This window comes from Zootoca vivipara, chromosome 2, assembly GCF_965207765.1.
Source record: "Zootoca vivipara chromosome 2, rZooViv2.hap1.1, whole genome shotgun sequence".
Taxonomy (NCBI): Eukaryota; Metazoa; Chordata; class Lepidosauria; order Squamata; family Lacertidae; genus Zootoca; species Zootoca vivipara.
Window position 1 is genome coordinate 62,630,229 of NC_142584.1, and position 17,059 is coordinate 62,647,287.

A 17,059-nucleotide genomic window follows, 5' to 3' on the forward strand; every position below is an offset into this window, starting at 1 on the left:
TCTTTCCTTAAACATCATGCATGGAGTAATTACGCATGAAGTAACAGATACGTCCATTATTAGTGTTGGCAAACATGCATGGCTGCTTATGTAAGAGGTTATAGCAACATCATGTGATGCATGTATTAGTGTGTCAACAGTTTTCAGTACCTCCCTTAAGTTTAAACAATGTAAGGGAACTGCATGCTTTTGCATTTTTACAAGTATACACACACACACACACACACACACACACACACACACAATTTAAATCTTACTGTGTGTTTTAATCCCCCCTCAAATATTTCAGGTCAAATACCAGTGCTATGATGGGGGGGGGAGTAACATGGGGTGTTCTGTTTTATTTGTATTTAGTAAACAAAGCTTTAAAAAGCATGCTAAATTAGAATGCTTTCTAGAATTTTGTCTGATGAAAACTGACTCTTTTCCTGATGAACTTAGCAGATGCAAATTAGCCAAATTGCCCTTTCCCTTCAGCTACGGTATGTGCAAACATATACATATTGTTATAAGAATTTTGAGGTCATATATATATATATAATAATTGTTCATAAAACATGTACATGAATGTACAGAAACATGTCTGAAGCAGCACAGGAAAACAGGCCTGACTGACACCATTTTGACTCTCTCTGACCAGGTGTTCCTCTGCAAGGAAGAAGGGGGGTGGGGGGAACCTTCTCATTGTCTCAGGAATTAAAGTGATAATCCCTGGCATCCTGATACCTGACTGCCAGACAAAAGGGTGTGATTAACTTGGCTGGGAAACAGGGAAATGTAAATATCTCTCAATTTTGTTGATTAGGTTCTGGGGGCAGGGGGCAGGGTCCAGGGTGCTCAGATTACTGCCACCAGACCTCCCCTTTCATGATGTACCTATGATGAATCTAGGGAGGGGGGGTCTTGGGCTACACCCCTTCTGTGACATATGGATGATGCTTCTGGGGGGTGGGCTGAAACCAATTTCAAATCTCTTTTTAAGGGCAAGACATCTTTGTTTGGGGTTCCTTCCTTGTTCTCCTGTGTGAGAGGAAGGACCCTGTTGCAACAGCAAAAATAAAAGTGCCTTGCTTCGCACGTCCTGGTTTGGTCTCTGTTATTTGGTGGGCAGGAGACGCTTAAACTTTGTCTGCTTGCCAGGATACCTGGACTCTTCCTGGGTCAAGGATCCACTTAATTCTAGGGCCGTGTAGCTCTGCAAAATTTTTACAACAATACAGTGGTACCTCAGTTTACAAACACAATTAGTTCAGGAAGTCTGAACTTAACCTGAAGCGTGCTTAACCTGAAGTGAACGTTTCCATTGAAAGTAATGGAAAGTGGATTAATCCGTTCCAGATGGTCCGTGGAGTACTTAAACTGAAGCGTACTTAACCTGAAGCGAACTTTCCCATTGAAAGTAATGGAAAGTGGATTAATCCGTTCCAGACGGTCCGTGGAGTACTTAAACTGAAGCGTACTTAACCTGAAGCGAACTTTCCCATTGAAAGTAATGGAAAGTGGGTTAATCCGTTTCATACGGGTCTGTGGAGTACTTAAACTGAAAATACTCAAACCGAGGCGTACTTCAACCGAGGTATGACTGTACCAGTATCTACATACCTTAGAACTGTTTATATCAGGGGGGGCGATGGCATCAAACATTGCTCCAGCTTTACTTAGGGAGCCTCATGTTTCTATGCAGGAATTTCATTAAGGCTCCTGCATTCAGTCCTCCTTTTCATATCTCTCCTGCTTGCCTTCTATAGATCCTCATCTGCACTGGGTGCCTATTTGTTTTGAAATCCAAGTTGATTTATAAAGCCTAAAAAGGGATTGGGACCCAAATATCTGATGGAGTTTTGTGCCTCCGTTCCCTATATTTACCCATTGGCCATTGAGATCTGCTGTGGGGAGTCTTCTTGTGGTACTTTTTACTGTCATAGGATAATTACATAATGAGCAGTGATCGGAGTGGTGCTGCCTTATTTATGGAATTCCCTGTCTTGAGAGGTTTGCCAGTACTTTCACCATTAAGACACACCTATTCAATAGGGCCTTCAGGACCTCTTGATGCATTCAGAGCAGAGTAGGCTGTATCACAGGTATGGGGAACCTTTAGTCCTACAGAAGCTGTTAAACTACACTCCCATCATCACCGACCCACACTAGTTTACAAAGCTATTGTACTACCAACCTTACTGTATGCTTGTGAAATATGGACCACTTACAAACGCCATCTCCAACTCCTTGAAAGATTCCATCAACGGTGTCTCTGAAAATTTTTACACATCACTTGGGAAGACAGGCAAACTAATACCAGTGTACTGGAAGAAGCAAAGATCACCAGTGTTGAAGCAATGATACTTCAACATCAACTTCGTTGGACTGGTCATGTTGTTCGGGTGCCTAATGATCATTTTCCAAAGCAACTACTCTATTCCGAACTTAAAAATGGAAAGTGTAATGCTGGTGGTCAACAAAAGAGGTTTAAAGACTATCACCCAGCAGCTGTATGTGGAGGAGCGGAGACGCGAACCCGGTTCACCAAATTACGAGTCTACCACTCTTAACCACTACACCGCACTGCGCCACACTTGTGGAGGGACTCCTCCCTGTACCCTGGTGAATCAGCAGGAGGCTCAGCCACTTGGCCTTGTTGCTGAGTATCACTTTCTTCGCATGAGTGGCTGAGATGCATGTCAAATGTCACTCTGTACCAGGCATCCCCAAACTTCGGCCCTCCAGATGTTTTGGACTACAATTCCCATCTTCCCACGACCACTGGTCCTGTTAGCTAGGGATCATGGGAGTTGTAGGCCAAAACATCTGGAGGGCCGCAGTTTGGGGATGCCTGCTCTGTACATTTGAATAGATTGGTCTCATCCTGGAGACATTGGTTGGGGATCAGTAGGGTCTTGCCTCTGTTGCTGATGAAGCCATTTTCCTGTAGGCAGTGGATGGTTGTTCCCAAATCCTTCTGTGCTCCCATGACTGGTAACTAGAAGGTCGTCCAGATATCAGGAGCATTGGTGGGCAACCAGGTGCATAGGTGGGCTATCATGAATTTTGTGAAAACCTGGGGTACTGCGGATAGGTCAAATGGGAGAACTCTGTATTGGAACTTCTCCTGGCCATGGGCAAAGTGCATTAGGCTGTTGTAAAATGGGCATATGGTGGTATACTTCCATGAAGTCTATTGAGGCAAGGTAATCTCCAGGCTGAAGAGCCTCTGAAATGGATTAGACGTGTTTGGAACAGTTCAAGAAAGCAGGTCAGTATGGTGCGGAAATCATTATTTTTCTTGAGAACCATTAGAAAACTCTGGAGGAACACTGATGCTGTGGAACTGGTTCTATGGTGCCTCTCTCAAGGAGGTGTAAATTATCTTTCAGGTTCTCTGGAGCTTTTATGGGTTCCATGAGGGCAGAGCAGCCCACCATTTTTCCCTTGCAGTGCTCTTGAACTCTATGGAATAGCCCCTCCAGATGACACTCACCATTACGATGTGGAGTTCTCTCAGGCTCAGGAAATGCCGTTTATCTTCCCGCCGCAGCACTACCTATTTATCTACTTGTACTGGCATGCTTTCGAACTGCTAGATTGGCAGAAGCTGGGGCAGAGCAGTGGGAGCTCACCCTGTTGCATGGGTCTGAACTGCCCACCTTCTGATCAGCAAGCCCAAGAGGCTCAGTGGTTTAGACTACAGTGCCACCCGTGTCCCTTTGTCCTAAGTGGAGGTGTGCTGCAATTATTGCAGATCATAGTGCAGATGCCATTTAGGGCAGAGGCACGCCCAGGACAAAACATTCTGCTCTCAAGAAGGAACACCTCATGCTAAGTCCAACTTGCTGATCCCTTGCTAAGACTTTGACTTAACTAACATCGATAAGTTTATCTGTAGTGATTAGATGATGTGATATGGGTGTCACTAGAACTAAGATAATGGACTCTTTCCCATATGCTCCACTCTTTCACTGACCGAGAATAGCACATGAACAACTATCTCCTATTCTATGTAAATAAGGCATTTAAATTTTGCTGAAGGAGGGGGGTGTCAGTGTGTGTGTGTGTGTGAGAGAGAGAGAGAGAGAGAAAGAGAGAGAGAGAGATGTTGATATGAAATGATAATCTACACCCTCATTTATTGTCTGGTACATAGGTAAAGAATCCTTTGATTTAAGCCAGTTTAATTCCATTGAAACATACACCAGTGTCATCTATCTGTGTGGGGCTGTAGTAAATTGAGTGGACAGAATGGTTAAGACCTTTTCCTTTGAGCACAAGGGAGCAATGAAACATCATTTAGAGAGAAAAATACTTGCATGAGAGGGGCATTTAGAGATTTGAGAACAGATGGCGAAAGAAAGGAGTGAAGTGAGGTATCAGCATAAAGGTGGTACTGAAAGCAATGGGGTATGCTGAACTCATCTACAGAACAAGGAAATTATCATTTATTTTGGTTTCGGAATAGAATGCTGCAGACAGAAGCTGGATGGAGGGGAAACAAAACAAAACTCCAAAAAACTGGAGTAAGCAAAGTACTCCACATCTTAGAGATAAAGGATGAAGGAAAACTGGGAATAATTGGTCATAAACTACAGGCAAGAAGGGAGAGGATGATGCTTCAGAGAAAGCCACTGGGTCAATGGATTGAGGGAACAGAAGGAGCAAGAGGCAAAATGTGGGAAGGGTAGGCAAATGAGCATTTTTGAAGAGGCGGTAATGACCACACAGAGAAATTCCATAGCAGAGGAAGAGACAGAGCAGTTATTGATGAAGATGAGATCAAATAAGTGCCCAGGGCAGTATTAAAGGTGGAGCTATGTGTGGGATGTACAGTGGAACCTCGGTTTATGAACGCAATCCATTCCACGGAGGCATTCATAAATGGAGGCATTCGCTCCCCAAAGACATGCTTTTGTGCACGCGCGAAGCGCCGATGGAGCGCTTCTGCGCATGCACGTGCTGCACAGATCACTTCTGCGCATGCGCAAGCTGCGCAGAAGCAATCTGCACATCCGACTCCGCGGAACCCGGATGTAAACACTTCCGGGTCTGCGGCATTCATAAACGGAGGCATTCATAAACAGAGGTAGTTGTAAACCGAGGTTCCACTGTAATCCATTGGAGCAGTCAAATACAGTGGTACCTCTACAGTGGAACCTCGGTTTACGAACACCTCGGTTTATGAACCATCATAAACCGGAAGTGTAAACCAAGGTTTCCGAGGCCTGGGCCGCAGCTGCGGAGGCACTCCAATGCCTTCACAAGCACGGAGCGATGCGAGCGTGCACAGAGGGCGCCGGCTGCTTTCCCCTCCTGCTCCCGACGCCGCTCCCCGACCCCCGACTCACCTCCTCCGCCACCGAGCCAGGCCGCCCACCCTGCTTGGGCTTGATCCGGCGCGCCTGGCTGCCGCCTCCTTCCCCAACCCTGGCGCTCGCCTCCTACATGCCTGCCTTGCTCAATACCCCGGCGGCAAGGGAAGGAAAAGAAGAGAGAGCGTAGAGCAAAATAAAAAAATTCCTTCAGTAGCACCTTAAAGACCAACTAAGTTTATAACTAAGAGCGTAGAGCCTTATCTTTTAACTGTCGGGCTTATTTATTGGGGGAGGCGTTCATACCTCGGGGCCCCGCAGAAGTTTAAAGCGGCGTGCACGGAGCTTTCGCCAACCCCTGGCCCGAAGCAGCTCCCGCCGGCAGAGGCTGTGGCCTTCGAAGGAAGCACTTTCTTCCTCAGAGCGCTGCAATTTGTTTAAAAGGGCTGCTGGGAACTGCACCTCCGCTAGGGGATAAAGCGCAGAGCCTGGGATTCTTTTGAGGTAGGAACGAAACGGCAGAGGCTGTAGGAATCCGGCTCATTTCGATCCCCTCAGAAAACCTCCATGTGCTTTATCCCCTCAAGGAGGTGCAGTTCCCAGCAGCCCTTTTAAACGAACCGCAGCGCCCTTAGGAAGAAAGCTGAGGTTGAGCTGCCATTGCTGGGCTGCTGCATGCCCGGCAGGGCCAGGATCTCGTGCCGCTGTCGCCCACTGAGGCGTCGCTGCTGGGGCGGTCCTGCTGCTGCGGGCAAGAAGCAGGCTGCTGCCGGGCTGCTGCTGGTCAGGGTGGGTCACGTCCGGGGCTGAGGTCTTCCCGGCAGGCCCAGCAGGGCCAGGATCTTGTGCCGCTCTTGCCTGCTGAGGCGTCGCTGCTGGGGCTGCTGCTGCTGCTGTGGACAGGAGGTGGCAGCGCGGCTTGACGCCCGGCGGGCCCAGGGCTCTCCCGCCAGCAGCAGCCAAGGTGTGGGTGAAGGCGCTGAGTCTCTCGGACACAGCAGCGGGCCCTTTCCCAGAGCAGTCCACCACCACCCCGTCCCTATCGCAGCTGCAGGAAAGCAGGCGGGGAGGAGGGGAAGCTCCTCGGCTGCACCCAGGCAAGCTTGCGAAGCCCCAGGCGAATAATCTGAGCAGCAGCAGGCATCGCATTGCGAGAGCTGCCCGCGGGGTCGCCCGGGCAATCCGGGGAGCCGCCGAGATGGGGTCTCCTCATCGAGGGGGAAAGGGCCAAGTCCAGTCAGCCGCTCGCTCGCTCGCTCGCTCGCTTCCTTCTCCGCAGGCCCTTCTTTGCCTGAGCGGAGTCCTTGCTATCGTGGCCGGCTGGCTGCCTGGCTCCCCACCTCAGCGCTCCACGTCAGCAGAAGCCGAGTCCTCTTTGCTTTCCCCTTCCTCCCTCCTTCAGCAAAATCCCCCTGACGCTTCAGCGGCTCCCCTTCCTTCCCCTCCATGGAGAGGCAGCAGCTCGTCGTCAATCGTCTCTCTTCCCAGAGCCATGGGAGTGCTTCCGTGGCTGCGCCCCAGTCGTGGAAGCGCTCCCATGATGGCTCCGCAAGTTCAAGTAACTTTTTTTTTACAATACTGTACCATCTTATTTATTTTATATTACAGTACATTAATTATTGCCTTCATTTTATGGATCAATGGTCTTGTTAGACAGTAACATTCGTGTAAAATTGCTGCTTTAGGGGGTGTTTTTCATCATCTGGAACGGATTAATCCACTTTCCATTACTTTCAATGGGAAAGTTCGCTTCGGTTTATGAACACTTCGGTTTATGAAGAGACTTCCGGAACCAATTGTGTTCATAAACCGAGGTACCACTGTACTTACAAATTTAATGCGTTCCGAACACACATTCGTAAGTCGAAAAAAAGTGTAAGTTGAATCCCATAGGAATGCATTGGGAGAAAAAAATTTGTAAGTAGAAGCAACCCTATCTAAAAATTCGTAAGTAGAAAAAATCTTATCAAAACCGCATCCAAGATGGCGGACGGAGCTCCATTCGTAAGTAGAGTTATTCATAAGTATAGGTACCACTGTACAACATTCCTTGTTAGCCTAGAGTGGACACAGACAGGGGGATGTTGATCAAACCAGATTGGATTACTTAAGTAAAGAGATTATAAGAAAAAACTGCTCCTTTCCCCTTATGGGGTACCCAATAGCCTATACAGAGCCCTTATGTAGGTTCTCTATAGGTAGGAGAAAAATAACAGAGGCCAACCAGAGAATATTGAGAAGCAAAGCAGCTAGTAAGCCTGATTTTTATTAACTGTTGCAACAGGGTTCTCCCCCACACGCAGGAGAGAGGAGGAGGACCACAAGCCATGTGCGCAAGCCTTTATTTAGACATTTTAAATTGCCTACCCTCAGGGACCCAGGTGGCGCTGTGGTTAAACCACTAAGCCTAGGGCTTGCTGATCAGATGGTCGGCGGTTCGAATCCCTGTGACGGGGTGAGCTCCCGTTGCTCGGTCCCAGCTCCTGCCAACCTAGCAGTTTGAAAGCACATCAAAATGCAAGTAGATAAATAGGAACCGCTACAGCGGGAAGGTAAACGGCGTTTCCATGTGCTCCTCTGGTTTGCCAGAAGCGGCTTTGTCATGCTGGCCACATGACCTGGAAGCTATACGCCGGCTCCCTCGGCCAATAATGCGAGATGAGCGTGCAACCCCAGAGTCGGTCATGACTGGACCTAATGGTCAGGGGTCCCTTTACCTTTACATTTAAATTGCCTACCCTAGAGTCCAAGACCACCCCCAATACATCATACATACATCACAGAAGGGGTGTAGCCCAAGACCACCCCCCAGATATATCCTACCTACGTCACAGAGAAGGCGGTCTACAACAGAAATCTGAGTGCGTTGTTTTATCTCCTGTCTGACAATATACCTGATTGCATTATCTGGGTTTTGGCCACTCTTTTGTTAATTCCTGAATCTAGGTCACAGGTCACAGGCTCACACCCTGTTCATATCTTGAATGTGCCCTTAAGACAGGATTTGTGAGGACAGGATTTGTGAAGAAAGAGACAATGGGGAGGTTTCCCACTTTGACCTTAAAATTCTTATAACACCCATGTAGGTGACATCACTCCCTGGAGAGAAATGCCCCATCCTGCCCATCTTTGGGCTTTACTTTGGCTTTGGTCCTGCGCTCAAAGGAGTGAGCCTGCTCACTTGCTATTAAAAGGGATGAAAGCTATTTGCACCTTGGATACACTTGCCCAATTAGAACTGAGCCCCAGTCGGATTTATGTAGTTCTCAAATCCTTAACCCAATCTGTTATAAATCATTCTAAAAAGGACACTTGTCCAAATCAGTCAATTTAACTCTATAAGGCATCATTCCTGCTAAATCAAAGCATATACACCTTCCTGTATCTGGTGTTATAGGAATTTAGGGGGTCGGGTGACCCAGAAACAACTTGGTTCTGACCCAGGAAGAGTCCGAGAACCTGACAAGGAGACCAGTTTAAGGAGCTCCTTGGTGGAGTAAAATGAAAGGGACCACACCAGAGCATCTAGAAAGCAAGGCAGTTTATTTCTAGTAAAATAAAACTGTTGCAACAGGGTCCTTCCCTCACGCACAGGACGGAGCGAAGAACCCAGAACAAAGGGAGCTTCCAACTTTATATAATATTCCTTCCCAATGTTACTCAATTACAAGAAAAAGGCGGGAGACAGTTGGGTGGAAGGTAATCAGGTAAGTACAAAGGTTTGATAGGTTTTTCAATGTGAGGATCTAGCGGGACAATCGGCGTGATGGTTCTGATAATGATTATGCAAACATTTTATTTGTTCGCAGGTTGACACCTGTGTTGAATGAACTTGTTCTTCTTCACTGAGTTGTGTATTGGTGTCATTATTATAAGACAGGCTAGATGGCAGTGTGGTAGAGGGTCACAAGAGAACTTGTCAGGACGGGAGGAGGTATAGAGGTGTTCAAGGAAATTTACACTATGCGAAGAGACTGACAGAATGTGATACAAGTAATACATAGAAACAATTAATACATAGGAACAATTAATACATAGGAACAATATTAGAGGGAGAGGACGCGTACACTCAAGGTTCCGCAGAGTATTACAGAAATAAAGTAACTAGTAGTGAAAGGAGGGATACATTTCAGCAACAGTAATACATTCATGGTTTAAGGCAACGTTTTGACACTTTACGAAAATCTCGAAGTTTAGCGAAACCGCACGTAGAAGAGTACATAGAAGGAAACCCTTGTTTTGAAAGTAGGATCAAACAGATAAGTTTATACAACATAGTTTTATTCAGGTATAGAATCATAGAATCATAGAATCATAGAGTTGGAAGAGACCACAAGGGCCATCCAGTCCAACCCCCTGCCAAGCAGGAAACACCATCAAAGCATTCCTGACAGATGGCTGTCAAGCCTCTGCTTAAAGACCTCCAAAGAAGGAGACTCCACCACACTCCTTGGCAGCAAATTCCACTGCCGAACAGCTCTTACTGTCAGGAAGTTCTTCCTAATGTTTAGGTGGAATTTTCTTTCTTGTAGTTTGAATCCGTTGCTCCGTGTCCGCTTCTCTGGAGCAGCAGAAAACAACCTTTCTCCCTCCTTTATATGACATCCTTTTATATATTTGAACATGGTTATCATATCACCCCTTAACCTTCTCTTCTCCAGGCTAAACATACCCAGCTCCCTAAGCCGTTCCTCATAAGGCATCGTTTCCAGGCCTTTGACCATTTTGGTTGCCCTCTTCTGGACACGTTCCAGCTTATCAGTATCCTTCTTGAACTGTGGTGCCCAGAACTGGACACAATACTCCAGGTGAGGTCTGACCAGAGCAGAATACAGTGGTACTATTACTTCCCTTGATCTAGATGCTATACTCCTATTGATGCAGCCCAGAATTGCATTGGCTTTTTTAGCTGCTGCATCACACTGCTGACTCATGTCAAGTTTGTGGTCAACCAAAACTCCTAGATCCTTTTCACATGTACTGCTCTCAAGCCAGGTGTCTCCCATCCTGTATTTGTGCCTTTCATTTTTTTTGCCCAAGTGTAGTACTTTACATTTCTCCTTGTTGAAATACATCTTGTTTGCTTTGGCCCAGTTGTCTAATCTGTTAAGGTCATTCTGAAGTGTGATCCTGTCCTCTGGGGTGTTAGCCACCCCTCCCAATTTGGTGTCATCTGCAAACTTGCTCAGAATTAAAGAGGGTTTTAGAATTAAAGAGGGTTTTAGAATCAGTAAGTCTCCTTCCTGGGAGGAGGGGTTGGTGCGAAAATGCGCAGTTGCTGTCGGCATGGGGCTTCCTGACCTAAGGCATTGTTATGTATGATTCTGGGGAAGTTGTGAAAGGGTTTAGGCGATAGCTATGTAAAAGAGGTGAGGTGTATCCAGGTGAAGGTCTGGGGTCAAGTGAGGATTATTTTCTCCCATGGAGCAGGGGCTAACCTTCCCTTGACCCCAGCTTTCTGAAGGAATAAAATGGTTCTCGTTTGGTCAAGGCAGTGGTTCCCCTCTCTATGTATTACTGGACTCATAAGGCTTGTATATGGGGTTTACCCCTTATATCACTGGCATTTCATGGATCATGAGGCTTCTCCTTGGTAAAATGAATTAAAACAAATAAAATGGTTAGGGGAGGTTTGCAGACTGAAGACTTCTAGATGGCATGAGGAAATGTGGTCATAAATTGATCTAAATCTAAATATTGGACTACACAATAGCTAGATCTATTTGAAAACATGTAACGCATAAGAACCTTCCATGTGTTTGTAAAACATTGGGGTGTAAGCCAAACCCCTCTACTGTTCACAGTTATGCACTATACATTAAACATTAAAACAATTTACACAAAATCGGGTCCCCCCTACGTGCGAATAACACATACTATCAGACATAGTTCAACTTTCCTACATAATACTACACAACACACAACATACTAATTAGTAATTCTATATCCGTTGCATATTTTGAGGCAATCATGTGATTTTGAGACAATTCTTGCTGCTTTTACATATCTCTTTAATCCTAGGACACAAAGTCTTGAGGTCAAAAAGAGAGAAAATGTCCTTACAATTCAACTTTCCCCGGTTTGTCAGCTCCTCTCCCTCCATTAGCCCAAGTCCTTTATGGAAAGAAATGGTTGTGGGCACTCTGATGTCTTTTGGCAGGCAACACTCTTGAAGCAACGCAGGCTGTTTGCTTTTGTTTTTCCCAAACAGTTTTCAGTAACACATCCTTTGAAGAAGATATAGGCCTGCAGAGGGTTGGGGTCTGAAGACACAATCAGTTAGATAAGGGAAAGATTAAGATAAAAAATAGCCAAGAAATGGGAGAATAATCTAGAAATTTCTACTTGGGAAGCTGTAAACAAGACAAATCTAGAGTTATTTTTTTCTAATTTCAATAATATTATTATCACTTTTCCATATAATTTCTACTGTTATTTTCTGCCCAGTCTGTTTAATTTCCTTCACTTAATTTGGCTGTGGAAGAAACAAAGGGACAAAGTTTTTGTTAATTTGGACACCATTGACAAGTTATTAAACATTTTGCTCATGTGGGTATGAATTTTCTTAGGGGTTCACTTATCCTGTTTGAAAGGGAATATTATTTCCTGTGAACATCTCTGTCAGGAAATGCTGTTCCTAAAATGCATAGGGATAGACACTTAAAACAAAACCTGATAAAATTAATTGAAATTCATTTTTTTTTAAAAAAACTACTCAAGAGACAAACTCAAAGTTATGCCCTGTAGGAAAACTCTGAAATTAAGCTGTGAAACTAATCTTGCATGTTAGATTGGAACTTGGCAGCTTCTTACATGTTGATGGTTGTTAATGGTTCTGTACTTAATGATTATTTCCCCTTAAATACCCCCTGGGGCAAAGATTTAGGGCAACCTACAATTTTACACAATCACACAAAAGGGGTACTTCTCGCTGCTTTCCCCTCAATAGTTCTCAATTTTACATAAAGTAATTTGAATAAGGTTTCCTGTGCAGGGCATAACTTTGTCAAACAACTACTGTTTTCCCGAAAATAATACATACCCATAAAATAAGCTGTAGCAGGATTTCTAAGCATTTGCGCAATATAAGCCATACCCCGAAAATAAGACATAGTGATAGGCGCAGTTCTGGAGGGCGCCAAGGAAGAGGCGAGGCTGGACGCGTAATAAAAATGTGACATCCCCTGAAAATAAGCCATAGTGTGTCTTCTTGAGGAAAATAAATATAAGACAGTGTCTTATTTTCGGGGAAATAGAATAGCCTTTGTACATATACAAAGTTCATGATTCAGCAATTCTATTACAGTATACCAATTAGTATTGCATCTCCTGACTCAATTACCATTTGAATAAAGCCATGATTGGCTTTTCTTACCAGGGACTCAAGGAAGGTAAGGCGTCAATTTAAAAAATCAGATTTCCCAAGGGCAGAAACTCAAAAGTGTTCATCAAAAGTCAGTACAGTGGTACCTCGGGTTACGTACCTGATTCGTTCTGGGGTGTGGTTCGTAACCCGAAAAGTACGTAACCCGAATGAGCGCGAAAGCGCGCTTCTGCGCATACGTGAACTGCGCAGAATGTGTCTGCGCATGTGCAGACAGCACGCGGGGCAAAAAATACTTTCGGGTTTGCGGAGTACGCAACCCGAAAGTACGTAACCCGAAGCAAACGTAACCCGAGGTATGACTGTAATACAAAGTTGGTCAAATTAAATTTCTACTAAAGCCTCAGCGCTAATGGATACATGTTCTTGTATTAAGCAGACATATCTGCACCCCAGGCAAAAAAATTTGGGAGCTACATGCCTCCTTTATCTACAGGAAAATGTGGTACAGATCTCAAATTAAAAAATGTGGGTTATCATTATTTTGTGTGCCCCCCCCCTCTGGTCATTAGCAGAACAATCACCCACTCTTATGTATGAGTGAAATGGCCAGGCAGTCAGAATTCATAAATTTCAAATACAGTACTGTATATTCCTTGTCATTTCAGCCATGAGCAGACTAAATTCTCTGCTCCACTTATGTACAGGAAAATAGCCAAGGCCTATCCATCCTAATCATTAATTTGTATGTGCTTAAACTTTTGCTGGACTTTAGCATATTTGAAGTTTTGTTTTTAAATTGCTGGCAAAATGGTGAAAACCCCTACTCACTGCATACTTGCAGACATATAGCCATAGATTTGCAGGTTTGGAAGGGACCCTGGGGTCATCTAGTCCAACCCTCTGAAATATAGGGATCAACACCATCCCCTCCCTTTTTCAGCAAGATTTGTACTACCAGAGAGACACATACATACTTATGCATACAGACACAATTGGGGAAGGAAACACAATCACACATGTGTACTAAGGAATCAAACAAGGAACATGAAAATAAATGTACCCAACTTTATATAGAACCCCTTTAGCAGATCTCAATATAGTTTAAGTGAGAGTTTCCTCCCTTAGACTCGAGAGTCAAAGGGGTGCTTATAGTAAGGGATAGAAGTAACTCAATAGTTACAACAACCACACATAGGAAAGTGAAAAGGGCTGAGTACCTTTCACACCAAATGGAGTTCCTAGTGACACTGCCCCCCCTCCATTGCAGTTTTCTCATTAAAGGAAGCTTACTTGGGAGTAAATTTACCTGTTAAAGCACAGAAGATGGGGAAGGAAAAAGCTCAGAGAGACAAAACAAGAGGGGGAAAATATTTTAAAAGGGAAGACTGTGTCTGGGTTAATCTTATGGACACATCAACATGGAAGCTCAACCTTACAAATAATGTAAAGATTTTTCAAAACCTTTTATTCTAAGGAGATCTACTTAAGCCTGATAAAAGCCAGACACTGCATATTAACTTGTAAAATTATCTTGTGCTCAACTACACTTTGCAGCAGGAAACATTAAGTATACCAAGAGGCTAAACTATGGCAAAAGAGACTGGGATTAAGAGACTCCTTTTCAAAATGACCATGGACATTCTTCTAGATGGAGTTTACAAAGCAAAACATTTTCAAAGTTCCAAGCAAACATTTTCAAAATCTTTGAAGCAAGCTTGCATTTTTAAACTGCACATTTAATATAAGCAGCAGCTGGATAGGATGTTAGCTTTCAGGCCAATTTAAACACAGGAAAAACATTTCTTAACATTTTAAAACCTTAAGTACTAAACTTATTCACTCCCAGAGGAAACAAAGATTTCTAACAGGAGGGTTATTTCTGAGGGCTGACAGAGTCCCATAGGCTTTCTTTTTCTGACTGGTGACCATTTTCACAATTGGAGCCCACCTTTTCAAACTTCTGTGGTTGACTAATAACATCTATTCCTTTTGACTGATGGGTACCCATGATGATAATGGTCACTGATTACATTACTTTTGTAGTCTGGCCATTCTTTTGTGATGGTAAATACTTAATTTCATGAATCCAGGTCACAATGCCCTTAAGGCAGGATTTGTGAGCAAAGAGGCAATGGGGAGGTATTCCCATTTCCTTCGTCCTTGCAGGGAGAAATTTGGGAGAGTCAAAATGGTTTCAGGACTTCTTTCCTGTACTGTTTCAGACATGTGGTTCATATATTTATATATGTTTGCATTTATGACTATTCATTCAATATTTGAGACCTTAAATTTTTTATAACAAAACCATCCAAGGTGGTGACCATCACTACATCAGGGGTTACATCATTTACATCAGGGGTGGGCAGATGTTGCTGAGACTACAATTCCCATAGTCTCTGATGACTGGGAGTTGAACATTTCTAGCCTTATGAGTTAAGACTTAAGAAAAGAGAAGCAGGCAGAAGGAATAATATGAAGCAAAAATAGATCTGGGTTAATTTTTTTTTTTTTTTTGCAGATTGGGCTAAGATAGCAATGCGTCAGCCCAGGTACAAAGCCAAATGTTTTTATACCACAAGTTTGAGTCTGTGCTGAGAACAGCTTATGGCAACAACCTTTTCTGCTACCATGTGTTTATGGGGTGGCATTTGTAAGGGGGGGGCATTGTTATAAGAAAAAACTGCTCCCTTTCCCTTATGAGGTATTCTGGAGCCCGTATAGAGTCCTTGAGGGTTTCCTATCGGTAGGAGGAAATAACAGAGGCCAACCAGAGTATATTGAGAAGCAAAGCGGCTAGTAAGCCTGATCTTTATTAAAGGGAAATAAACTGTTGCAGCACTCACCACAAGCATCACAGGAGGCAGTCTACAGCGGAAATCTTGTCTGCCTGGACCCCTAATGGTCACTGATTGCATTACCTGGGCAGCCTGGCCATTCTTTTGTGATGGTTAAGGTCACACCCTATTGATACACAAACACATCCTCAAGACAGGATTTGCAAAGCAAAAAGCCAATAGGAAGGATTTCCCCATTTGTCTCTCTTACTGCAGAGGAATATTTGAGGTCATTGGAAGAGTCCAAGTGGCTTCAAGATTGCTCTCCCATACTATTTCAGGCACATGGGTCATATATTTAGATATGTGTGCATTTATGAATATTTATTGTAGACCTTATTGAGACCTTAAAATTCTTATTTAACAGCATGATATCTGATGAGTAAAATCGTGCATTTGTTTAATGGTTTCTATGGGTGATATAAAAATTAGTAAGTTCCCTTAAAGGGAGATCAGCCTCATAAGGAGGACTGAAATCCTCAAAGGAGCAGATAGACCTAGGCTCCTTTTGGTCGGGATAAAATGACAAAGACCAAAACCCAGGGCTTGTAAAGCGCGATCTTTATTTTAAAAAAAACGGAGGTCTGTTATAACACCATATGGTCATAAACAACACATTTAGTCTCTCCTTCCCTCCCAGGAAAAGGAGCTCAGACTCCCTTTGTTTTACAAAACACCGTTCCCATTCATTTGAGGGATCATTTCCCTGGTCATTATAACAGAGGTCCCCCCCCCCCCCAATGCAGAGATGGCAAATAATTTTTTCCTTATACACCTTTGGCTGTACATGTAAGTGGATGGAGCGAAAAAAGGTGGGAAGTAAACAGTAAACAGAGTACTTGTGAGCTCTATCTGTGAATCTTCTGCAAATGGCACCCTGATTATTCTGGAGATGGCTTGATTTTATCTCAACAGGTGACGCTTCTTTATTGGTGTTGTAGCAGGAAAAATGTAGGGCAAAGGTGAGATGTGCTTCCATTTTGGTTCAGGAAGTTTAGTTACATGTGGGTGTCAGTGAACCCTTCACAGTGAAAATTATGTAGTTTGTCCCCTCTCTGTTAAAAGGGTTACTCTTATAACAATGGTCATCCTCAATACTATTCTGGGTGCAAGCTTTTTCAAAACTATCGAAACAAAAAAAGATAAAGATTTGTCTCTTTTACTTGGGATTGGGTCCCATTAAATCGTAGTGGTTGGGAAAGATTGAGGGCAGTAGTAGAAGGGGACGGCAGAGGATGTCTGGAAGCTACTAATATGAGTTTGTTTGACCAAACTGCAGGAGGCAGTGGAAGACAGGAGTGACTGGCTGCTCTGGTCCATAGGGTCACGAAGAGTCCGACACAACTTAACAACAGCAACAACTCGTAGTGGGGGAAACTTTCAACTTGCAGGCTCTATTTCGCACAATGATCCCACTTTACCTTGGAAGCAAAGTCCTTATGGTTTCAAAATGGCACTTGTTTTGTGGTTAAAGACTGTACAGTAATGCAATTACTTGGGAAAGACTCCCGGTAACCTGAAATAGATTTACTTCCAAGTCCAGAACCAGGTCTCAAGTGTGCTTAACATTACAGTCATGGTGCATTAGCATGCATGCT